Source organism: Ranitomeya variabilis, chromosome 7 (genome assembly GCF_051348905.1).
Source record: "Ranitomeya variabilis isolate aRanVar5 chromosome 7, aRanVar5.hap1, whole genome shotgun sequence".
NCBI classification, from domain to species: Eukaryota; Metazoa; Chordata; class Amphibia; order Anura; family Dendrobatidae; genus Ranitomeya; species Ranitomeya variabilis.
Window position 1 is genome coordinate 204893486 of NC_135238.1, and position 26310 is coordinate 204919795.

A 26310-nucleotide genomic window follows, 5' to 3' on the forward strand; every position below is an offset into this window, starting at 1 on the left:
CCCTTCTAGGGATAGTTAGTTCTCCGGCTGGCGCGAGACGTCTAGAACCAATGTAGGTACGTTCCCCGGCTGCTGCTATTTGTGGTGCTAGGATCAGGTATACGGTCAGCCTAGTTACCACTGCCCTATGAGCTGGTTTTTGTGTTTGCAGACTTGGTAATAACTTCTGAGACCCTCTGCCATTGGGGTCATAACAAACGAGGCACCTTCAGGTTTCTTGAAATTGTACCCAAGGATGAGCCAGACTTGTGCAAGTCCACAATTCTCTTGTTGATATCTTGGTTCATTTCTGTAGAATTTCTCATGATGCTACACAAAGAAGCAGTGTGTTTCAGGTGTGCATTAAAATACATCCGCAGGTGTGTCTCTAATTAACTCAGATGTTGCCAAAAAACAGAAGCTTCCAAACACAGGACATCATCATATGGGCAGTATAGAATTGTTTAAAGGCATAGTAGTCTTAGTGTATGTAAACTTTTAACTTTGCAGTAAGTAATAAAAATGCCATAAAACATTCTCTATCTTTCATTATTCTGGCATTTGGCAAATATTAATAACTAGATGGTGGCCCGATTCTAACGCATCGGGTATTCTAGAATATGCATGTCCACGTAGTATATTGCACAGCCCACATAGTATATTGCCCAGCCACGTAGTATATTGCCCAGACACGTAGTATATTGCCCAGCCACGTAGTATATTGCCCAGCCACGTAGTATATTGCACAGCCCACGTAGTATATTGCCCAGCCACGTAATATATTGCCCAGCCACGTAATATATTGCCCAGCCACGTAATATATTGCCCAGCCACGTAGTATATTGCCCAGACACGTAGTATATTGCCCAGTGACGTAGTATATTGCACAGCTACGTAGTATATTGCCCAGCCAGGTATGTCACAGGTTAAAAAATAAACATATACTCACCTTCCGATCCGAGGGCCCCTTGTAGTTCTAACATACTCACCTTCCGATCTGAGGGCACCTTGTAGTTCTGTCGCCTGTGCGCAGTACAGGCGGCAGCTTCCGGTCCCAGGGTCACATGACCGTGACGTCATGGCTGGTCCTTCTCGCGCAGGCGCGCAGGGCCTGTGATGACGTCCCAGTCACATGACCGTGACGTTATGGCAGGTCCTTCTCCCATACCATCCTTAGCACCGGAAGCTGCCGCTTGCATGGAGAGGTCACCGGAGCGTCGCGAGGAGCGTGAAAGGTGAGTATATAATAATTTTTTATTTTTTTTTATTTTTAACATTAGATGTTTTTACTATTGAGGCTGCATAGGCAGCGTCAATAGTAAAAACTTGGTCACACAGGGCTAATAGCGGCGCTAACGGAGTGAGTTACACGTGGCATAACGCGGTCCGGTACCGCTGGCATTAACCCTTTGTGAGTGGTGACTGCGGGGAGTATGGAGCGGGCACTGACTACAGGGGAGTAGGGGGACTAATCGGACTCTGGCCGTCGCTGATTGGTCGCGGCAGCCGCCGAGACCAATCAGCGAATCAATATCCGTGACAGAAAGAAAGAAGGACAGACAGAAGGACAAACAGAAGGACAGACAGAAAGACGGAAGTGACCCTTAGACAATTACAGTGGGGCAAAAAAGTATTTAGTCAGTCAGCAATAGTGCAAGTTCCACCACTTAAAAAGATGAGAGGCGTCTGTAATTTACATCATAGGTAGACCTCAACTATGGGAGACAAACTGAGAAAAAAAAATCCAGAAAATCACATTGTCTGTTTTTTTATCATTTTATTTGCATTTTATGGTGGAAAATAAGTATTTGGTCAGAAACAAACAATCAAGATTTCTGGCTCTCACAGACCTGTAACTTCTTCTTTAAGAGTCTCCTCTTTCCTCCACTCATTACCTGTAGTAATGGCACCTGTTTAAACTTGTTATCAGTATAAAAAGACACCTGTGCACACCCTCAAACAGTCTGACTCCAAACTCCACTATGGTGAAGACCAAAGAGCTGTCAAAGGACACCAGAAACAAAATTGTAGCCCTGCACCAGGCTGGGAAGACTGAATCTGCAATAGCCAACCAGCTTGGAGTGAAGAAATCAACAGTGGGAGCAATAATTAGAAAATGGAAGACATACAAGACCACTGATAATCTCCCTCGATCTGGGGCTCCACGCAAAATCCCACCCCGTAGGGTCAGAATGATCACAAGAACGGTGAGCAAAAATCCCAGAACCACGCGGGGGGACCTAGTGAATGAACTGCAGAGAGCTGGGACCAATGTAACAAGGCCTACCATAAGTAACACACTACGCCACCATGGACTCAGATCCTGCAGTGCCAGACGTGTCCCACTGCTTAAGCCAGTACATGTCCGGGCCCGTCTGAAGTTTGCTAGAGAGCATTTGGATGATCCAGAGGAGTTTTGGGAGAATGTCCTATGGTCTGATGAAACCAAACTGGAACTGTTTGGTAGAAACACAACTTGTCGTGTTTGGAGGAAAAAGAATACTGAGTTGCATCCATCAAACACCATACCTACTGTAAAGCATGGTGGTGGAAACATCATGCTTTAGGGCTGTTTCTCTGCAAAGGGGCCAGGACGACTGATCCGGGTACATGAAAGAATGAATGGGGCCATGTATCGTGAGATTTTGAGTGCAAACCTCCTTCCATCAGCAAGGGCATTGAAGTTGAAATGTGGCTGGGTCTTTCAACATGACAATGATCCAAAGCACACCGCCAGGGCAACGAAGGAGTGGCTTCGTAAGAAGCATTTCAAGGTCCTGGAGTGGCCTAGCCAGTCTCCAGATCTCAACCCTATAGAAAACCTTTGGAGGGAGTTGAAAGTCCGTGTTGCCAAGCGAAAAGCCAAAAACATCACTGCTCTAGAGGAGATCTGCATGGAGGAATGGGCCAACATACCAACAACAGTGTGTGGCAACCTTGTGAAGACTTACAGAAAACGTTTGACCTCTGTCATTGCCAACAAAGGATATATTACAAAGTATTGAGATGAAATTTTGTTTCTGACCAAATACTTATTTTCCACCATAAAATGCAAATAAAATGATAAAAAAAAACAGATAATGTGATTTTCTGGATTTTTTTTTCTCAGTTTGTCTCCCATAGTTGAGGTCTACCTATGATGTAAATTACAGACGCCTCTCATCTTTTTAAGTGGTGGAACTTGCACTATTGCTGACTGACTAAATACTTTTTTGCCCCACTGTATATAGTAGATTATGGTAATCCTAACTGACCTAAAACGGGAAAGGTTTATTCTGATTTCATGTCAGATATTGAAAAAAACATGAATATGTGTCTTTTTATATAGTGGATGTAAACTTCTGGTTTCAACTGTAGTTGTCTGGACAATTTTTGCATAGAAAACCAGCTGATGGTATATTTAATACAAGTTAGAGTTCATTTCCAAATGGTTTTGAAATGTATTAAAGGGCACCTGTCACCCCGGTTTTTCAGTATGAGATAAAAATACCGTTAAATAGGGCCTGAGCTGTGCTGGACAATAGTGTATTTTGTGTACCCTGATTCCCCACCTATGCTGCCGAAATACCTTACCAAAGTCGCCGTTTTCGCCTGTCAATCAAGATGGTCTGGTCAAATGGGCGTGGTGAAATCGCTGTTTCTCCCCCAGATCTTGCTTATCTTTCCGTTGGTGGCGTAGTGGTTTGCGCATGCCCAACATCCGAATCCACTGCGCAGCTGAAGAAAAAGAGCGCGATCTGCGCTATTCCCCTGGTTATCGGTGGGGGCGGCCATCTTTCTGAGGCCGCGCGTGCGCAGATGGTATTGCTCTGCTTCAGGAAAATGGCCGCGGGATGCCGCGCGTGCGCAGATGGAGATCGCTGTGGCCATTTTCCTGAAGCAGAGATGCGAATTCCAGGGGAATAGCGCAGATCGCGCTCTTTTTCTTCAGCTGCGCAGTGGATTCGGATATTGGGCATGCGCAAACCACTAGGCCACCAACGGAAAGATAAGCAAGATCTGGGGGAGAAACAGCGATTTCACCACGCCCATTTGACCAGACCATCTTGATTGACAGGCGAAAACGGCGACTTTGGTAAGGTATTTTGGCAGCATAGGTGGGGAATCAGGGTCCACAAAATACACTATGGTAAAGCACAGCTCAGGCCCTATTTAACGGTATTTTTATCTCATACTGAAAAAACGGGGTGACAGGTTCCCTTTAATGTGCTTTTCCTTTAAAGGGAGTCTGCTGCTCCTCTCTAGTCGAGCTATGTCCTTCGTACATGGAGTCCTAATGGGCTCATTCACACATCAGTGATCATCTTGCATGAGAACATCGGTCCAGGTTTCATCAGTGTTTTGGATCAGATTTTCAACAGTTTTTCTCTGATGACAAAAAAAAAAAGTTTTCCACCTTCTCCTATTAGTTCGTGAAAAACAGACAGTACTGGGATGGCATCCGAGTGTTATCTAATTTTTCACAGACCCATAGACTTTCATTGCCCAGTTTCATCTGTCAATCAAATCAACATCGGCCATATCCACATTTTTCTGCATGGACCCCTCGCTCGGACATTTGAATAGCCCCATAAACTATCATAGGTACAAGTACTATCTGTGACAAACGTGTACAGCTCATGAATGAAAAACTGAAGTATGAATGAGCCCTAAAGTATACACATTATTCCAAGTGTGCGCTGATAAGTGACTTGTATAGAGACAAACTACGTTCTTGTCATGTGCAGCTTGCTTTTCTTGGTGCCCTTCAAAATTTTCATTACCATCGCACAGTGGTGTTGCGGGGCCTGAGGCAAGGCAATATTTTGCATCCTCTAACCCAGTGCTCCCCAACAGGTCACGTATTCAGGATTAGTATTGCACAGGTGATGGAATTCTTGCCTTTCCAGGTAATGCAATTATCACCTATGCAATACTAAGGAAATCCTGAAAAAATGACCTGTTGGTGGTTCTTGAGGACAGGAGTTGGGGAACACTGCTCTAACCTGTGAACCATGAGTACTCCCTAAGCCAGTTAGGTGGCACACTACCAGTGCTCATTAAAAGGGAGAGCGTGGCGAGCAAGGAGAATTGGCGGGCACGGTGCATACAACAGAGACCAGTCTGGTCCGTGGAAAACACGTAACTGATGAAGTCCTTTTTCAGGACCAGGTAGCGACAGGTCAAGTGACCACAGGCCCGGCCCCTTAACAATGTTCTCTTTCGGGTTCCACAGTGCATGCTGGAAGACTCAAACTGAATGTCTATACATATTAGTCCACAAAAATAACCTAAACACCATAGGTCACACTCCTACATGACTGATTTTACACAGACCCAAAAGAAGGCACATGAAGTGTATAAAAAACAATAATAAAGTTTACTTCAAATAAATATCCTAAAATTGTTAAAGTATTTAATGGATGCCTCAAAAACGACCAACCAAAGACAAATAGCAGAATGACACACTTATTCACATAAAGGTATATCCCCTAAATAGATATAGTGACCATATGGTAATCATAGAAGCAAAAACATCAATCTAACCTAATATCCGGTCAAAATACCATTTGCAATGATTAGATGGTTCAACCTCTTAAACAATCAATTGATAATAGTCACCATCCACGAGCATGATATAATAAAGTGTCTAATCTATTTAGCCTAAAATAAGGTGCATGGGATCACATCATATTACCTGTGTGGTGTGTCGATACTGCAGTCTCACCCCGACGCGCGTTTCGCCTATTCTTCCGGGGGCAAGTTATATTATGGGTTTTTTTAAAGTAACAATTTTATTATTCTAGGCATATCCCTAGCCCTAGGCTTAAAAGGGTTGTCAACTACTAGGGCAACCCAGTCTTGATCTAAACGTTTGGTGCCGATAAAATAGAGCTTATACTGACCGCCCATGGTGGCGCCTTTCCAGCGGTGTCAGCACTTGCGTTCCCGAGGCTCTCGTGTGGCTATTATGATACGTGAACCCTGTACCCAATCAGCGCTGGCGTCACTGTCCCTGACTTCAGACAAACTGAACATCAAGAGAAAGTGAGCGAGCAGCCACAGCCCTGGCTCCCTGTTGATGTTCGATTTATCTGAAATTCCCTCCAACAAGAATTGAAAGACCTTTTTCTCGCTACAAAAAGCGTTTACAAGCTGTGATACTTTCAAAAGGGGGAAGCTACTAGTACTAACCATGCAGGGCGCCCAAACTTCTGCATCGGCCCATTTTCGTTTTTGTAATTTTTAAAATGTAAAAGATGAAAATATATGTTTTTTTTTTTGCGTAAAATACAAAGGAAATGTGTCAGCTTTAACTTTATGCCTTTTAGAGATAATTTCATCTTCAACTTGCATAACTGCTTACAATAATAGTAATTTTGACCAGGGGTGCCCAAACTTTAACTGTACATTTTTCGAAGGGACTAAAAAAAAATACAATTTTTGTTGTGATAGTTTTTTCTGAATATGAATGCCCCTTTATGGTTAATTCCAAAATAACAATAGGCTGGGGGATAGGATGCTTGGGGTTTGACCACTGGGACCACCAGATCAGGGACTGCAGGCCTTTCTTGAACTGATCAGAGGTGTGCAGGCCTGGCCTCTTCACTAAGAGAAATCTGAGACTTGTGCGGCTATGGATATTTTGGGAATAACCTTTGATTGCTCTGTTTACATCTGTGTTGCATGTTTCATGAGGGGCAGAAAAACCCAAACTTTAGGGCTTGTCCGCTACTGGAGAACCCCTGCTTAATCAAGTCAGTATCTCATAGGGAATACAAACGGCGTTTTCGCTTCCCGCAGCGGCCCAGTTCCGGTGGTGTTGGCGCTGCTGTTCCCGATGGGTGTCATGACATTGTTGTGTCATATTAACAATGCTGCAAATCAGCAGCGGGTGACCAACTGCAATCTTTAATATTTTGCACACCTGTAAGTGAGGATACATTGTTTTTAGTTTTTGTGGGGCACTAAATTGAGCAGGGGTCATCCAATAGTAGACAACCCTTTTAAAGAGTTTATCCCATGAAGTATTTTCAGCAGTGCGCCAATCTCTTGCCTCCCGACTTCTTGCTTGCATGACTAACAGTTCGGACCAGTGGCAGCTCACTCTCCGATTTTGCTTTATGAGGCACCTTTGTGTCTGAAGCGCATAGGGGCACTGAAGGCAGGCTGGAATCGGGAGCCAACTTCACGCTCCAGCAATCTCTGCAAGCCTCAGTGCAGCGCTTACCAGCTCTATTGGAAAGAGCTTGTAAGCACTGCACGGTTGGCTACTGCTGCTATAAAACAATGGTGACTAGTTTCCTAGGCAACGAGAAGATTGAGCCTATCAGACTCCTTTACAAGTCAAAGGTGTCCATCGGGCAACACTAATATCCTTCATGCACATAAAATATTATCTGGAAACTGAAATTGTGTTGTAAACTGCAGTATTTGGAGATATTTAGCAAAGGTGGTCCATTGGGAGATAAAAAAAACCCCCAACCAATTGGATCGCTGCTTTCATTTCCCAATGAGGCTCTGAAAAATGAACTCTGGATTCTGATTGGTTGCTACAGATCGGATAACCAATTGGGCTTTTACTATAATTTCCCAAAAAGGCTCTGAAAAAATGAGAGGTGGGATCTGATTTGTTCAGTTGTCTGTAGAAACCAATCAGTTTCCAGCTCTCATCTTTCACCTCTTTAGGAAATGAAAGCAGCAACCCAATTGGGTGTTAAAGGGAACCTGTCACCCCGTTTTTTCGGTATGAGATAAAAATACTGTTAAATAGGGCCTGAGCTGAGCATTACAATAGTGTAGTTTGTGTACCCCGATTCCCCACCTATGCTGCCGAAATACGTTACCGAAGTAGTCGTTTTCGCCTGTCAATCAGGCTGGTCAGGTCAAAAGGGTGTGGTGTCCTCCCCCAGATCTTGCGTAGTTTTCCGTTGGTGGCGTAGTGGTGTGCGCATGTCCAACGTCCAGAATCCTCTGCCAGGGGATTTCAAAGAGCGCGGTGTCCGTTATTGCATTGGTGATCGGTGGGCGCGGCCATCTTCCTTTGGCCGCGCGTGCGCAGAAGCGGCGCTGTGCTGGCCGCGACGCTCTGCTGGCCGCGGCTTCAGGAAAATGGCCGCCGCGATATCCATCTGCGCACGCGCGGCATCCCGCGGCCATTTTCCTGAAGCCGCGGCCAGCAGAGCGTCGCGGCCAGCACAGCGCCGCTTCTGCGCACGCGCGGCCAAAGGAAGATGGCCGCGCCCACCGATCACCAATGCAATAACGGACACCGCGCTCTTTGAAATCCCCTGGCAGAGGATTCTGGACGTTGGACATGCGCACACCACTACGCCACCAACGGAAAACTACGCAAGATCTGGGGGAGGACACCACACCCTTTTGACCTGACCAGCCTGATTGACAGGCGAAAACGACTACTTCGGTAACGTATTTCGGCAGCATAGGTGGGGAATCGGGGTACACAAACTACACTATTGTAATGCTCAGCTCAGGCCCTATTTAACAGTATTTTTATCTCATACCGAAAAAACGGGGTGACAGGTTCCCTTTAAAGTTGCCCGTAGCACCCAATTGGGTTATTGATTTCATTTTCCAAAACGGCTATGAAAAATGAGAGCTGGATTCTTATTGGATGCTACGCGGACAAGTGTTCCACTTTTGCACTAGTTTTGCTAGGCACTGTGGTAGAAGTCTGTAGTTAGTCCCTGGTGACAAAGCGATGAGACCGCGCACACAGCGTGCAGGTCCACGGGTGACAGTGCAGCACTGCAGTGCACGGGAGCAGACACCTGTGCAGAAATCACTGCAGCCAGTGCGCTGCTCTCCTTCCTGCCGTCAGACACGAGGTCACATGACCGGGGAGTCAGGTCCTCCCAGAGCAGAGCGCAGGAGAAGAGCGGGGAGCAGCTACCAAATGTCCGGGACTGAGAGGGACGAGCGCCGCTCCTGAGCCTCGCCAGCTCTCGGACGGGCCCCTGGGGGCCACGACACGGAGCCCGGAGCAGCGTGCAGCAGCAGGGCATCCTGTGCCGGGGAGTGAGCCGGGGGCGGGGCCAGCACGGCGCTGTACATGTGAGTAGTGGGGCAGGCGGCGGCGGGAGGAGGCGCCGGGAACTCCAGCTCTGCCTGACACCCATTGTGTGCGCTCACCGGGAGCTGTCATCGCTCCGGCAGCTACAAAACTTTTCCTTTAATTTAAAGGGATTGGTCTGAGTCTAAGAATGTGCTGTCATAAAGTGTAATGACTGACCTGCAGCATGTATCTGTGACCCATCACATCGTGGGGGTCCTGCCTGTGGGACCACCGCTGGCCTGGATGACACAAGCAATGGGCCATAGCATGCCTGTCACCGAGAGTGTACCTGCTGGCCGGGGGCTCCAGGGGCCACACAATCACAGGGGGCCACACAATCACAGGGGGCCGCACAATCACAGGGGGCCGCACAATCACAGGGGGCCGCACAATCACAGGGGGCCGCACAATCACAGGGGGCCGCACAATCACAGGGGGCCGCACACTCACAGGGGGCCGCACACTCACAGGGGGCCGCACACTCACAGGGGGCCGCACAATCACAGGGGGCCGCACACTCACAGGGGGCCGCACACTCACAGGGGGCCGCACACTCACAGGGGGCCGCACAATCACAGGGGGCCGCACAATCACAGGGGGCCGCACAATCACAGGGGGCCGCACACTCACAGGGGGCCGCACACTCACAGGGGGCCGCACACTCACAGGGGGCCGCACACTCACAGGGGGCCACACACTCACAGGGGGCCACACAATCACAGGGGGCCACGCTTTGCTTTCGATTTTTTTATTTATTTTTTTCTCACCTTTTACATATAACTTTTTATTTTTCAGATGATGATGTTTTATGGTTCCTGTAGTTTTTATTGGTTCTATATTGGAGTCCATATGACTTCTGACCCCTTTTTTTATTACTAGATGGTGGCCCGATTCTAACGCATCGGGTATTCTAGAATATGTATGTATGTATATAGCAGCCACTTAGTATATAGCACAGGCCATGTAGTATATAGGAGCCATGTAGTATATAGCAGACAAATACTACGTGGCCTGTGCTATATACTATGTGGCTGTATATATTGTAGAATACCCGATGCGTTAATACAGGCCACGCAATATGTAACACAGCCCACGTACTATATAACACAGCCCACGCAGTGTATAATGGAGCGCTCCCAGATACAGGGCAGTGGGGTACTCGGTACCGGGTCTCTCGGTCTCGGTTCTGGGGTTGTCACAGTGGCCCGACCCAGTCCGTGGTCCTGCTGAGGGGCGTCCAATGAAAGATGTAGGTAGAAGTCTGTCAAGTGTTCGTGACGCCACCTGTGGTATTCGGTCAGTGTGACCGACGCTGCTAGGGGTCCGCTGGGGTGATGGAATGGCAGCTAGATGGTATACCTTCCCACAGGTGAAGTGTGTCCCCAGGGCTTCCCTTGATGAGTAGATGGTAATGGTGTAGGTCGCAGTAAATTACAATGACACAGGGTTGCAGTCTCTTTACCTTTTACTGTAGACTTCAGCATCCACAATCCAGAGCACTGCTAACAGGGCTGGCTGAGACTGGCTGAGACCGGTCGGTCCGAAGGCACATCCAGAGTTCCCTTTACAGGTGGAAATCAGTAGCCTTCCTACTAGCGCCTGTGAGTTGTAGTACTTCCCTGCTGAGCACCACGGGATAGTCCTCACAACTGTCGTGTATGTTTCTGATATTCTCTCTCCGTCCCCCAGATGATATGGATAGGACGCACCCGTATGACGGGGTAGGCCTGGAGCTTTTTTATAGGGACCCTAGAGACGCCCCTCTCCCACAATTGCCTCCGTTGTCTGCCTAGGTGTAAAGGTGAGACAGCCAACCTAAAGTCAACTGCCCTAAATTAAAGTCCGAATGACAGCAAGTGGGGGCTTTTGGGACTGTTACCCCCTTTATCCGACACCTGCTGTCGCTAATAACAGTGACCAGTTGGTGCAGAGCATGGGGGTATTCCACATTTGCCGCCTGCGATCATTCAGAAATAAATGAATGAAAAACCTGACATGGGTTCCCCCCCTATTTTATTAACCAACCAGACAAAACTCACAGCTGAGGGCTGCAACCCCCAGCTGTCCGCTTCCGCAAGGTTGGTTATCAAGAATAGAGGGGTCCCTATGCTGTTTAAAAAAATGGCGTGGGGTCCCACCCATTTTTGACAACCAGCCTTGCTAAAGCAGACAGGTGGGGGCTGCTATTCTCAGGCAGGTAAGGGGCCATTGATATAGGCCACCCAGCCTAAAAACAGCAGCCCGCAGCTGCCCAGAAAAGATGCATCTCTTAGATGCGCCTTTTCTGGCATTTTGCCCTGCTCTTCCCACTTGCCCTGTAGCAGTGGCAAGTGGGGTAATATTTGTGGGGTTGAAGTCACCTTTCAGATGACATCAAGCCCACAGCTTAGTAATGGAGAGGTGTCAATAAGATGCATATCCATTACTAATCCTATAGTTGTTATATGTTAAATAGATCTATTCGACTCCCTCGATCTCCTGCAATAAAAATAAAATAATAAACCAACAATATACCATACCTGTACGTCGATCTGTCCCACGCTGTAATCCAAGTCTGGGGGCTAAATAGTTTTCAATCAGGACGGTGCCAATATGCGACTGTCCCGGCTGAAAACCACTGGTGAATGAGATGTCCACATCGGGTTTTTCTTTCATTTCTGAATGATCGCAGGCGGCGGATGTGGAATACCCCCATCCTCCTCACCTACTGTCACTGTTATTAGCGACAGCAGGTGTTGGATGGTGGGGGCACCAGTCCCAAAAGCCCCCATCTGCTGTCGTTCCGACTTTAATTTAACACTCATCATTGTCCTCTGCTCGCCGGCAGAGCAGGGGAGAATGATGACAGCCGGCTTCAGCACCAGCCACCAGGGAACAGCGCTTACTGTAGCGCTTCTTCCCCGGCGGCCGTCCGTGTCACACGGAGGAAATCAAAGTGTGGTCTCCTTGTGCACGTGTGCGGGATGTTTTTCCATCCGTGATGACGGCAAAAAAACGGACATGTGCATAGATGCATTCATTTGAATGGGTCTACGTGTGTCAGTGTCTCCGGTACGTGTGAAAACTGTCACCACACGTACCGGACACACTGATGTGTGAAAGAAGCCTTTTATTGTTTGTAATCATGCAGTTGAAGAGACACCCGACCCTATTTCCAACTCCTTAAATGCCACAGTCACAATTGAGAGCTGCATCTAAGGCAGATTTCACACGTCCTGATATTTCCTGTACCGCAAAAACCAGTACCGGAGATATCCGTGTCTGTGTGTCACATCCGTGTGCTATCCGTGTGTACAAACCGTGTGTGATCCGTGTGGATACTACCAGAACCAAAGGTTTGTATCTTGTCTCTGCAAGATAAATTGACGTGCTGCGGTCTGGAAAGACGCGCCGCATGTCCTTTTACGCAGGGAAGCCGGAGGCGTCCCTGCACATATAGTGGAGATGGGCTTTCTTGAAATCCCCTCCACTATGCTGTAACATCTGGACACTGCGGGTTGGATGCTGCGGATGTATGCAGCATCCAACCCGCAGCATTTACTGACAGTGGAAACATACCCTAAGAGGTAAAAAATACTGCTGTCTGAACTGAGGCCACGGTCAGTATTTAGTCAGTATTTTACATCAGTATTTGTAAGCCAAAACCAGGAGTGGGTGATAAATACAGAAGTGGTGACGTGTTTCTATTATATTTTTCCTCTGATTGTTCCACTCTTGATTTTGGCTTATAAATAATGATGTAAAATACTGAACGTGTGAACGTGGCCAATAGTTAGACTTGGGTTCCCGCAGCCAATACGCTCCCTGTGTATAGTAGGCCCACTCCATACATTCAGTGCACACATCCACTGTAAATGTACAGCAGATGTCACCAGCGTAGACCTGGGTTTGGCAGGTACTGCCACTAGCCCCGCCTGCTAGATATTTGATTGCAGTTTGAACGTTGCATGCAATATTTGCCATCACAGATCACACGTGACATGTCCGCATTTTTTTTTTTTATGCCACATCATAGCTCCCCCAAGGCCTGATTTCACCTTCCTGACCAGGCCAATTTTTTCAATTCTGACTATTGTTACTTTGAGGTTATAACTCTGGAACGCTTCAACAGATCTCACAGATTCCAAGATTGTTTTTTCGTGACATATTGTACTTCATGATAGTGGTAAAATTTGTTCGATATGAATTGCATTTATTTGTGAAAATATTGGAAATTTGGTGAAGATTTAGAAAATGTTGCAATTTTCTAACTTTTAATTTTCATGCTCTTAAATGAGTCATGTCACACAAAATAGTTAATACATAAAAAATTCCCACATGCCCAATTTACATCAGCACAATTTTTGAAACATAATTTTTTTTTTGTTAGGAAGTTAGAAGGGTTCACAGTTGACCAGCAATTTCTTTTTTTTTAAATCATGTATTTTTTTATTAAAGCATATGACACGCTATTAACACAGTCCGATACAATTTCCAGACAAATACCATACATTAGATACATGACCTGATAATATATTTTCATTTTACTAAACAACACCCTCCCCCCCAATCTCTTGCCCATTATCCAATACAACCATCTGACAGCATCACCTCTTGAGAAAAGATAACAAGCTTTACAAAAACACGCCTGTACATGTAGGAGTCCCCCCAGAATCAACTACACGACACCCATTCTACTTTGCAGTAACTCTGTAGACGCCACACCTGGGTAATCCATCCATCCACCCCACACATTTTCAAATTTTGTATTCTGACCTCTCTTACTGTATATATTTCTTTCCATAAAGACAATAAAATTTATCTTGTTGATAAATTCCTTTTTCCCTGGAGGTTTGACCAGCAATTTCAAATTTTTACAACAAAATTTGCAAAACTATTTTTTTAGGGACCACATTACGTACATTTGGAAGTGACATTGAGGGGCCTATATGACAGACAATACACAAAAAAAGTGACACCATTGTAAAAACTGTACCTCAAGGTGCTCAAAACCATATTCAAGAAGTTTATTAACCCTTTAGGTTAATTCATGGAATGTGGAAGGAAAAAATGACAGTTTACTTTTTTTAAGCAGACATTTTATTTTAGCTCCATTTTTTTTTTTTTCACAATGGTAACATGAGAAAATGCACCATAGAATTTGTTGTGCAATTCCTTCTGAGCATGCCGATACTCAATATATGAAGGAAAACTACTGTGTGGGCGCACGGCAGGGCTCGGAAGGGAAGGAGAGCCATTTGACTTTTTGAATGCAAAATTTGCTGGAATCATTAGTGGACGCCATGTCGCACGGGGAGAGCCCCTGATGTACCTATACAGTGGAAACCCCCCACAAATTACCCCATTTTGGAAACTAGACCCCTCAGGGAACTTACCTTATTGTGTGGTGATCACCTTGAACCCCCATGTGTGTCACAGAAGTTTATAACCTTGAGCCGTGAAAATAAACAAATTTTGCCTACAAAAATGTTTTTTTTAGCCCCATTTTATTTTTATTTTCACAAGGGTAACAGGAGAAAATGCACCATACAATTTGTTGTGCAATTTGTCATGAATACGCAGATATCCCATATTTGGGGGGAAAACTACTGTTTGGTCTCACAACTGGGCTCCGAAAGGAGTGACGTTTTGTAATGAGGATTTTTGATGGAATGTTCTGCAAGTATCATGTTGTGTTTGGAGAACCCCTGATGTGCCTAAACAGTGAGAATCCACGACAAGTAACCCCCGTTTCTGAAAATAGACCACTCAAGGAATTTATTTGGACTCCCATGACAGCACTACGAGAGAGGGGATCCGCCCTTCAGAAACAGGAAACCTACAGAATCAAAAGGGCGGCACTTCTCCCATGCATCAGTTGGTTTCCAGTTCCTGGAGGGACAGATGCCTACACATAAATCCTAAAGGACCCAGGTCGGTCGGCCGAATCAGGTAGCGGGGGGGTCTCCTACCTCGGCCGGTGCGGGAGTTCCTGGAGACGCCACGGTGGTCCTGGCTGGACTACACGTCGGTGGCGTGTTACAGCAGGGAGCAGAGTCCGGAGGATTCCTGATCTCCTCTAAGTGCCGGTAAGTATAGCCGCTCCTTCGGGTCCATGTGGCGGTGTAGCGGGGTGGTGAGGTAGCGGTGGCAGGAAGTGTACGCCGTCCGGAGCGCTGCTGCATGTTTTTCCGGCATCCTGCACCACTCTCAGCGTGTGCTGGAGCGTTTCCGGGTGCGGTGACGTCGGGGGCGGAGTCAGCAGGCGCTTCCGGGTCGCTAGGTGACTGCGCATGCGCAGTCTATCCAAGATGGCGGCGCCCATCGATCCTGAACGCCGGATTCCTCACAGACCCCGCTGACCTCCCAGCTGCAGCCTGAAACAGCAGGGACCAATGAGAGTGACGCCAGGCAGCCTGCTGACCGGAATTCAGGGGGATTTAAGCAGGTGTTGGATTTAGAGCCCTGCTTTTGGCCACATCTTCATCATGGAGAGTGATGGTGAGCAGCAGCCTCAGCTGCTGGATGAAGTGCGACAGAAGCCCATGGAGAAGGAGCATGTCAGAAGTGACCAGTCTAGCCGTAAGAGCTCATCCAAGCAGGGATCGAGAGCTTCGACTGGGAAAGAACCCCCTCGTGTTCCGGTACCTTTTTTTGGCGTGCGCTGGTAAGTGATCTACGTGAATGTTCACTCAGTGACGCGGGCCCCTTATACTTTGTCATTCTAGGGGAAGAAAAGTACAAAGACGAATCATAAGGAGTGCGCCCTATGTGGAATCCCTTTACCAGATTCTTATCCCAAAAAATTATGTGCCCCCTGTATACAGCAGACGGTGAGGTCTACAGGAGTGGTAGGGGTTGAGTGACATCAGGTCAGATAGAAGGTATCACCCTTATTGTCCTCCCCTAGGTAGCGGAAGAATCTGCAAGTACGGCTAATTTAAAGGAGATGATCCTTATGGAAGTAAGGGAATCCCTGTGGTCTCTATCCCAGGCGGGAAGTTCGAAACATAAAGTTTCCTTGATCTCTGATTCTTCGGAAGAAGAAAGAGAAGAAGGTTCCTATGGCTCTATTCCCTCTTCCTCGTCATCAGAAGAGGACTCTGGCCGATTTTGTCTACCTCTGGACCGGGTTGATAAATTAGTTAAATCGGTCAGGGGTACGATGGGCCTGGAAGAGCCTAAAACGCAGCTTTCCAGACAGGAAATGTTCAGCGGATTAGACCATAAAAGACGTAGATCTTTTCCAGTGATTGATAAAATTCAGGATTTGATTCTCCGGGAGTGGAAGAAACCGGAGAAGAAAGGTTCCTTGCCACCAGCATTAAAGCGCAGGTATCCCTTTGAGGATGCAGCCTTTGATACCTGGGACAAGGCCCCTAAGTTAGATGCTGCGGTGGCAAAGGCATCAAAGAAAGCCTCATTGCCATTTGAGGACATGGGGACCCTTAAAGATCCTCTTGATAGGAAGGCAGACACCTTCCTTAAAGGTAACTGGGAAATGACGGCCGGATCTTTAAGACCGGCAGTGGCCGCAACATGTACAGCCAGATCGTTAATGGTCTGGCTGGATCAGTTGGAGTCACAACTTAAGGAAGGCGCGTCCAGGAATACAATCCTAAATGCGCTCCCTGTGATTCAAGATGCTGCGGCCTTCCTGTCGGACGCTTCAGTAGATTCAGTCAGTATGGCGGCCAGAGCAGCAGGTCTTTCCAACGCGGCTCGTAGAGCCTTATGGTTGAAGTGTTGGTCTGGAGACATTCAATCAAGATCCAAGCTCTGCGCTATCCCATGCAAGGGGGAATATCTCTTCGGGCCAACACTGGATGAGTTGCTTGAGAAAGTAGGGGATGACAAGAAAAAGTTCCCTAATTTGTCATCAGCATCTTACCGTCACCCTTTCAACAGAAGGAGATTTGGTCGCGGAAGAAAACGCGTATCCTCACCCTCTAGAGATAATTTTAGATGGGAGGATAGACGCAGGAGAGGTACGGGCTACATGTTTCGCCGTTCCTCAAAAGAACTTAAAAAACCAGACCAATGACTAGCAATCCCTGTGGGAGGGAGATTGGCAGCCTTCTCTTCCGCATGGTCTGACATCACAAATAGTGACTGGGTCCGAGGCATTATATCAGAGGGTCTGAGACTGGAGTTTAATCACTGGCCTCGTGATAAGTTTAAACTAACCCCCTTACGTTCTTCCACCGTTGAACAGACAGCTTTGGAAGCAGAGGTCATGAATTTATGCCTTAAAAAAGTGATTGAAATCTCAGAATCAGAAAGAGGAAGAGGGTTCTACTCTCCTCTATTTCTGATTCAAAAACCAGACAAATCGTTTAGAACTATCATTAATCTTAAGTCCCTTAATGAGTACCTGGTTAATAAAACCTTTAAAATGGAGTCAATCAGTTCAACAATAAAGATGTTGTTCAAACACTGCTTCATGGTAGTTGTAGATTTAAAGGATGCATACTATCATATACCTATCCATGAGAACTTCCAGAGATTCCGAAGAGTAGCGGTGTTTATGGGAGGAATTGTTCGCCATTTTCAATTTAGAGCTCTTCCCTTCAGCCTTTCAGCAGCACCTAGGGTGTTTACTAAAGTAGTCGCTGAGGTCATGGCGCACTTAAGAGAATTTTTAATATCCTCATTATTCCTTATCTGGATGATTTCCTTATAGTGGGGAATTCAGCAGACCATTGCCTTTCACAAGTAAAGACAGCTACGACCAAACTAGAACGTCTGGGCTGGATTATAAATTATGAAAAATCCCGATTACAGCCCCTAAAAATTCAGAGATTCCTAGGGCTGTTATTAAATTCAGAGACCCAACAATGCTGTCTTCCACCTGATAAATTACTCCATATTCAACAACAGGTGTTAAAGGCGATTAATAAACCGTCCATGACCCTTAGACAGGCTATGTCACTGTTAGGATCCCTAACTTCGTGTATTCCCGCCGTCCGTTGGGCCCAATTCCACACCAGACCTTTACAGTTTGAGGTACTGGATAATGATAGAGCCTTACAAGGGTCCTTGCAGGGTCTGGTGACATTAAGTCCAGTAGTTCTTACATCCCTTAGATCAGGGATGTCAAACTGCATTCCTCGAGGGCCTCAAAGCATGCGCGTTTTCAAGATTTCCTTAGCATTGCACAAGGTGCAGGAATCATTATCTGTGCAGGTGGTTAAATTATCACCTGTGCAATACAAGGAAATCATGAAAACATGACCTGTTTGCGGCCCTCGAGGAATGCAGTTTGACACCCCTGCCTTAGATGGTGGCTAGAAGAAGACAAACTGTCAGCAGGAGTTCCCTGGTTGACACATGTGACTCGTGTAATAACAACAGACGCTAGCCCCTCGGGGTGGGGGGAACACATGAGTGACATTGCAGTTCAGGGTCTATGGGACCCCCAAACATCAGCCTCTTCTAATCAGAGAGAGTTAATGGCAATTGAATTTTCAGTTAAGGAACTCCTCGTATATCTACAGGGTCACCACGTCAAGATCCTCTCCGACAACCAGGTGGCGGTAGCCTACGTAAATCACCAGGGTGGAACACATTCCGAATCTCTGATGGAAGTAGCGGATCGCCTGCTCCAGACAGCAGAGAGCCATTTACTATCTTTAACTGCACTGCATATAAGAGGGAAAGGATATATAAAAGCAGACTTTCTAAGCCGCAACACCTTAAAACAAGGGGAATGGTCTCTGAACAGAGACATCTTCAATCAGATTGTCCGCATGTGGGGTCATCCAGAGGTGGACTTATTTGCCACCAAGGACAACAGAAAAACAAGCAAGTTCTGTTCCCTAAATCCCAGGGAGAATCCGTTGGCAGTGGATGCCTTCCTGATCAGATGGAATTTCCAATTGGCTTATGCGTTCCCCCCGCTGGGCCTATTGCCTCTTGTGGTCAGAAAGATAAGGGAAGATCGGGCAAGAGTCATACTGATCGCCCCATTCTGGCCCAGAAGGGCTTGGTTTGCCTGGCTCAGAACCATGTCGGTGGAAGACCCCTGGGTACTTCCGGACATTCCGGATTTACTCCATCAAGGTCTGATCGGCCATCCACAAGTGAAGGGGCTCCATTTGACGGCATGGAGTTTGAGAGGTCGTTGTTAAAAAACCGAGGTTTTTCCCCAAATTTAATTGATACCCTTATGAAGAGTAGAAAACAAATAACAAAAATCTACCCTAGAACCTGGAGGAACATCCTGGCCTCTTCAGATTTTAATATTGAAGAAGGGATACCAATTAACCAGATTTTAGAATTCCTGCAGAAGGGGTTAGAGTTAAATCTATCTACAAGTACGCTAAAAGTACAAGTCTCAGCCCTAGGGGCCCTGTTTTCTTGTAACATTGCTAATAACTTTTGGGTATCAAGGTTTATTAAAGCATCGAGTAGAGCTAGACCTATACACAAGAACAGGTCGGTGCCTTGGGATCTCAACCTAGTCCTTTCAGCCTTGACTAGGGAACCGATTGAGCCCTTACATTCAGCCTCAGTTAAATTATTGTCCCTCAAAACAGCATTTTTAGTAGCAATAACATCTGCTCATAGGGTAGGGGACATACAGGCGCTCTCTAGACTCTCCCCTTATACAGAGTTTCTACAGGACAGAGTAGTCCTCAAACCGGACCCAGCCTATTTGCCAAAAGTGGCCTCACATTTTCACAGATCTCAGGAGATAGTTTTACCGTCATTTCTCCCTAATCCTTCTAATACTAAGGAAGAACTACTCCATACATTAGATGTTAGGAGATTCCTGTTAGAATATATCGCAGTCACTGACGCTTGGAAGAGAGATAATGCGTTATTTTTATCCTTCCAAGGTCCTAGAAAAGGGCTTAGAGTTTCGAAGTACACACTAGCGAAGTGGATTAGGGAGGCTATCTCTCTGGTTTATACTGCAGGTGGAGGTCCGGCTCCGCAGAATCTGAGGGCGCATTCCACCCGGGCCATGGCTACATCCTGGGTGGAAAGATCTGGAGTATAAATCGACCAGATATGTAAGGCAGCTACGTGGTTGTCCCCTTCCACCTTTTTCAAGCACTATCGGCCTATATGGACTTGGGGTTCTCCTCTGATCTCACCTTCGGGTTAAGGGTGCTACAAGCTATAGTCCCTCCCTAAGGTAGTTTACATCTCTGTAATTCTCTCGTAGTGCTGTCATGGGAGTCCGAATAAAGCATTAAGCTACTTACTGGTAGTGGCATTTTTCGGAGGCCCATGACAGCACCCTTAGTTCCCTCCCTATTCACGTGGGGGTGGCACTTCCTATATAATGAGATATATAGATCTCACGTGTGGTATCTAGTTATAATGCAATGGATTAATTTTGTATATAAACTGTATATAATGTATATTTGTGTGCTACTAACCGCGGTAGTCCTCTCAGGCTCTGAAATACAACTGATGCATGGGAGAGGTGCCGCCCTTTTGTATCTGTAGGTTTCCTGTTCCTGAAGGGCGGATCCCCTCTCTCGTAGTGCTGTCATGGGCCTCCGAAAAATGCCGCTACCAGTAAGTAGCTTAATGCTTTATCTAGATGTGTGGCGAGCACCTTGAATCCACAGGTGTTTCACAGAATTTTACAATGTTGATCTGTGAAAATGAAAAATATTTTTTCCACAAAAATGTTGTTTTAGCCCCAATTTTTTTTTTAATTTTAACAAGGATAGCAGGAGAAGATAGACCCAAAAATTTGTTGTGAAATAACCCATATGTGGGTTGAAAACTACTTTTGAGGCAAAAGATCAGACGGTAAGAAGTGCCATATTGCAGCTCAGATTTTGGTGGATCGGTTTGAGGGTGCCATGTCACATTGGTAGAACCCCTGAGGTGCTGGACCAGCAGAACCCACCCCATAAGTGACCTTATTTTACAAACTACTCCTCTCAATGAATTGATTTATGGGTGCAGAGATTATATTGACACCACAGGTGTGTCCCAGAATTTCATGCTATTGGGTACTGAAGAAAAAATAATTACAGTTTTACCACACATTTTGTTTTAGCCCCAGATTTTACATTTTCACAATGGGAAGTGCTTAAAAATGCACCAAAATTTGTCCTGCAATTTCTGCTGAATGTAGAAATACCTCATATGTACAGTACTGCTTATCTATACAGTGAGACGCAGGAGGGACAGAGCACTATCTACCTTCTGGAGCGCAGATTTTTTTCTAGCATAGTTTGCGGACTCCAAATACAGAAGCCCCTAAAAGCTAGAAGAGCAGAATCCCCCCTCTAGTGACCCCATTTTGGAAATTTTACTCCTTTGGGAATTTATCTACAGGTGTAGTGATGATTTTGAGTCCATGAGTGTTTTCCACAAACAAGCAGCAGTGGATGTTGTCGAGTGGAAATTGTAAACTGCCATTGTAGTACCCAGGACATTGTAGTGACCAGTAGTTTATGCCCAGCTCATGGTTCTGGGGACACGCACCTGTAAATTAGGCCGGTTCTCATCGATACAGAAATGCCAAACATGTGGACACTAAATGTGGTTTAGACACAGTGTGGTGCTGAGAAGGGAGGGGCCATTTGGATTTGGGAGCAGAGAATTTGCTGAATATCTTTTGGGAGCGAGGAGCTACAGCGATTTTCCAGAGCATTTGTACTACCAGTAACATGGAAGCCCCCTATATTTCCATTAACAGATGACGTACCTAAGTGGTAACTTGCTTTTGTTGGGAGCATTTTACGTAACATTTTGGATCACATTTATCCGGCTCTCTACACTGAGCACTTGTATCGGGGTTTCCATCTATATTTCTGAATGACATTATTCAGATGAAATCCACAAAGGATCCATTTACTATAATGAGGCATCAGAGTTTAGAGTTACTCTGGGCTCTGACTGACCTTTGTTCAGTGGTGTCCCTCTCTTTAGAAGTGCATAAAACTGGCAGACCACATTTTTATGCACGCTTAAAGAGACGGACACCGCCGGATCACAGGTTCTACAGCATCCACAGTGCCTCCATCTGTCTCATTATAGGGAATCTTCTGCCTGGGGTTCAGTCAGAATCACATATTTCAGAGGTTTACACCGAAACCCCTGTGTAAGTGCTCAGCGCAGAGTGCAGGATAAATGTGAGGCGAGGCAGAATGAACAAATCAACAACAGGTGAAGCATTAGTTTTATTTATTTTTATACCCCGTTCCTCGTGTGGTACAAGTGATTAGATGACTTTGTTCTTCGGGTTGGTGCGATTTACAGCGATACCAGATTTATATCGGGTTTTTATGTTTGGCTGCTGTAACACACTAAAAGACGCTTTTTATTGCAAATATTAGATTTTCAATTGCCATATTTAGACAGCTATAATTTTTCCATATTTTGGCCGACAGAATTACCTGAGCGCTTGTTTTTTTGCAGGAGAAGTTGATGTTTTTATTGCTACCATTTTCAGACAAATTACATTTTTTGATAGCAGGAAAAAGAAAAAATATATACCAGCTCACCTGTCGGCATGTGTTGTGGGGAAGCATGGATATTGTGTAGTCATCACGTGAGCAAAGTAATCCAGCAAAAAAAAAAAAAAACAGCTTCCAAAAACTTACAAATTTATTAAGAATAAAATGCAAAGTCCAGTCCAATAAATTACATAGTGAAGAGTAGCAAGCAACGCGTTTCGAACAATGGTATGTTCTTTCTCAAAGCTCAAAGCTTGCTTTGAGAAAGAACATACCATTGTTCGAAACGCGTTGCTTGCTACTCACTACTATGTAATTTATTGGACTGGACTTTGCATTTTATTCTTAATAAATTTGTAAGTTTTTGGAAGCTGGATTTTTTATTTTTTTTTGCTGGATTACATTTTTTGATTGCTTTCTATTCTGATTTTTGAGAGGCAGAATGAGCAAAAACCAGCAATTCAGGAATTGTTTTTTTTTTTTATGCCGTTCCACCTGTATTAAAATTGATAAGGCAGCTTCAGTCTGCTGGTCAGTATGATTACAGCAATACCACATTTACATTTTTTTTATGTTTTGGCGCTTTTACACAATAAAAAGCTCCCTTCCTCTGCTAATCCCCTTGATATCACTGTCACTATTGACTGCGGCATCAGAGGGGCTTACCGCACGCGATCGGTGCTAGCATCGATTGTGGGTGTTTCTGCAGGGTGTCAGCTCTCATATAGAGCTGACACTCGCATTTGATCGCGGCGGCGTATATACATGGTGCATGTCGTGAAGAGGTTATAGAGGACCTGTTACAAATACAAAAGTGGCCAGTTTTTACTCTTATTTTAATCCTGCTGCTCCCGAGTACTTACTTTTTAAAAAAAAATTAAATCCGACATGAGACCAAGATGACACATAACAATTGATCAAAGGTACCTGACCATTGCGAGGCTTCAAGCAAGAAGTTCTCAGACGGAAGTGGACACTGAGTTTGGAATGTAACAGAGAGACTGGAAGAGTCACAGAAAGGCACATGAGTGGTCCTTTGGACATATCCCACACTGATGAATGCTTCATTGTGAACAATGCACTTACTCTTGGACTCTCTACCCCAACATATCAGACTGTCGCTTACCGAGGAAACCTTCAAAAGGAAACGGACAACCAACTCTTTTGACAAGCCTACATGCTGTAGTAACTCTCTCTCCACTATACCGCTGCAGGACCAACTTTGCCCTCACCTACTGTATCCTCACCCAATCCTTGTAGATAGTCCTATCTCCTCCGGTACCAGTCGGTGACTTGTTTTTGTTAAAGATTATTGCAGTAGTTTTTTATTATATAAAATTCACTTTTAAAGCTCCATGGAATAAATGGCACAATAATAATAATAATAATGAATGCAACACAACGCCAGGCACATTTAATGGAGATGAAAGGCACCCAAATGTCACGTCAGACCATTCGAAACCATTTAGATCAGTGTGGTCTGGGTGCTAGACTACGTACCAAGGGTACCTGACCACAACACCAGGCACAGGCGTCATAGTCTTGCATGGGCCAGGGAGCATCTACGCTGGACTAGAGATCAGTGGGCAGTGCCAGCTGATAAGTTTTTTCATGTTGAGCAAAAATGATGGCCGCAACTATGTTGGACGTCAAGGAGAGTCATTGTTGTCACCAGACTAGCCTTTGGTTTTGGTGGTGTTACAGTGTGGGCAGGTGTATCTAGTCAATACAGAACTGCCCTACACTTTATGAATGGTCCAGTGACAAGCCCCTACTATTTTTAATAACTTATTTTATCTAGTCATTGTGCCTTTGCACGAACAACACAGGCCTACCTAATTCCATCTTCATGGACAACAGTGCTCCTGCTCATTGAGGTCACATCATTAGGGAACGGCTGCTGGAGACTGAGGTACCTCAAATGGAGTGGCCTGCACTTTCCCCAACCTGAATCCCATAGAAAACCTATGGGGTTCGCTGAGTCGCTGTATAGAGGCCAGAACCTCAATGACCTGAGTGACGCCCTTCAAGAAAAGTGGGATGCCATGCCTCCGCAGACAATAACTTCACTTTTGAGCAGCAGGACATGTCCTTGTCAAGCTGTAATTGATGCTCAAGGCCACATGACAAGTTATTGAGACATTTACATTTTTTGTAGGGTATACCCACCACCATTGTTGGCTTTTATTTCAATAAATTGTTTGAGATGAGGAAATCGGCATTGCATGCTTCTACTTAAATGTCCTACTTTCATGATAAAATATCACTGTAGTGTGAACTTATTACGTTTTCCATAAATTTCTCCCAAAAGCCAAATATCTTTAAGTTTATGTCAGTAGTGTATTGTAGGAGTCGGCCCATATTCCGACTCCACAGCACTGGTTGTTCTAAAAGGTGACATTCCTAATCATCGTCAGCTTTTTATGAGACTCCTGAAGGTTTTCTTGCAAAATTGGCTAATTCTTGGAACTGTTCATAATTCTTTCCTCCTTGACTAAAACCCCAGTTCCAGTTGCCGAAAAACAGACCCAAAGCATAATGCTGCCTCTACTTTGCTTAACTAGGGGTATGGTGTTCTTTTGGTGATGTGCAGTGTTGGGATGCCCAATTCTAGGTAACGTTATTGTTGTACCAGATTTAAGCCCCTTGTTGATGTCTTCACAATGTTCCATAATATATATAATGCCTTGGAAATTTTGTTGTACACTTCTCCTCACTAAAAACAATGACTTTCAATAACGAGATCCCTTTGCTGTGTTAGCTGTTTGCTGACCATGGCTTTTGCTGTAAAATATAACTAAAAAAGTGTCAGGAAAATCCTACTAGAACATCTAGGCTTTAAACGGGGTTAATTAGAATCAGTGTAAATTATGGTAGCTGTGTACTGACTACTATTGGAATGAAGTAAGTGCAGATTCAAGTTTAATATGAGAACAAAAAAAACAACAACAAATATGCAGGGCTGTGGAGTCGGTAAGCCAAACTCCGACTCCAACTCCATCTCCACCAAAATGGGCTCAGACTCTGACGCCACGTCTCCGACTCCGACTCCACAGCCCTGCAAATACGAGATATGTAATGATATCAAGAATAAAAATTGCTAAAAATAAAAGACATAAGCAAAAAAATAAGCTGGATGTATTTGTTTCAGAATTGTCCCTAGATTCCTTCCTCTGTGGCAATACTGTAGCTAAAACTGACATTATTTGATCACCCAATATCTTTAAAAAATGCAGTAAAAATGTTATATGTATCCAAGAAGGGTAACATTAGTAACTATAGCTCGCCAATAAAACCGTTCCATGAGTGGACAAGTAAAAAATTAGGGGTTTCAAAAAAGAGAGAAACCAACCTAAAATATATTTTTTCAAAGTTCCTCATTTAAAATAAATAAATATGGTAAATTACATTCGGCTAGCTCTGGTCATCACACAAAAAATCAACAGAATGGTAGTTGATGACCTCTGAGATGGGAATAAGGCCTTATTCAGATGTCTTTCTCATGTTCGAGAAAATCGGACCAATTATTTAGATCGGTCTTTGCTCAGAGTTTTTGTCCGAATGTCATCAGTTTTTCTTGCAAGTGGGGAAAAAAAAAGTTTCTCCACCTTCTCCTATGGGACACTCTGTGAAAGTCGTACTGCACCATTTTTTCTACAAGTAAATGGAAGCAACAAGTGTTTTGTCTCTTTGATAGTTGATGATGTTTTAATTTGATATGCATTGTAAGGATAACATAAATAGCTTAATGTGGATCTTTCCTTTAGAGACAACTAAAATGACTAATCCTGAGCTGTCATGTTATAGTCATGGTGTCCATCATATAAAAAATACTACAATTAAAAGGATTATACCCACTATGGAGGT

General features: G+C 45.1%; 1 protein-coding gene across 2 annotated transcripts in view; it reads left to right on the forward strand.

Annotated features, from left to right (window-relative positions):
* TLK1 (tousled like kinase 1) overlaps nucleotides 1-26310 on the forward strand; it is a 309224-nt gene that overhangs the window by 39547 nt on the left and 243367 nt on the right. The window contains exon 1 of one of the 2 annotated variants that reach the window (XM_077272723.1): nucleotides 8895-9033. The exons of the other annotated variant lie outside the window; for it this stretch is intronic. The gene's annotated coding sequence lies outside the window, so the exon portion shown is untranslated. Of the gene's footprint in view, nucleotides 1-8894; nucleotides 9034-26310 lie in introns of those variants that run through there. 2 annotated transcript variants of the gene reach the window in all.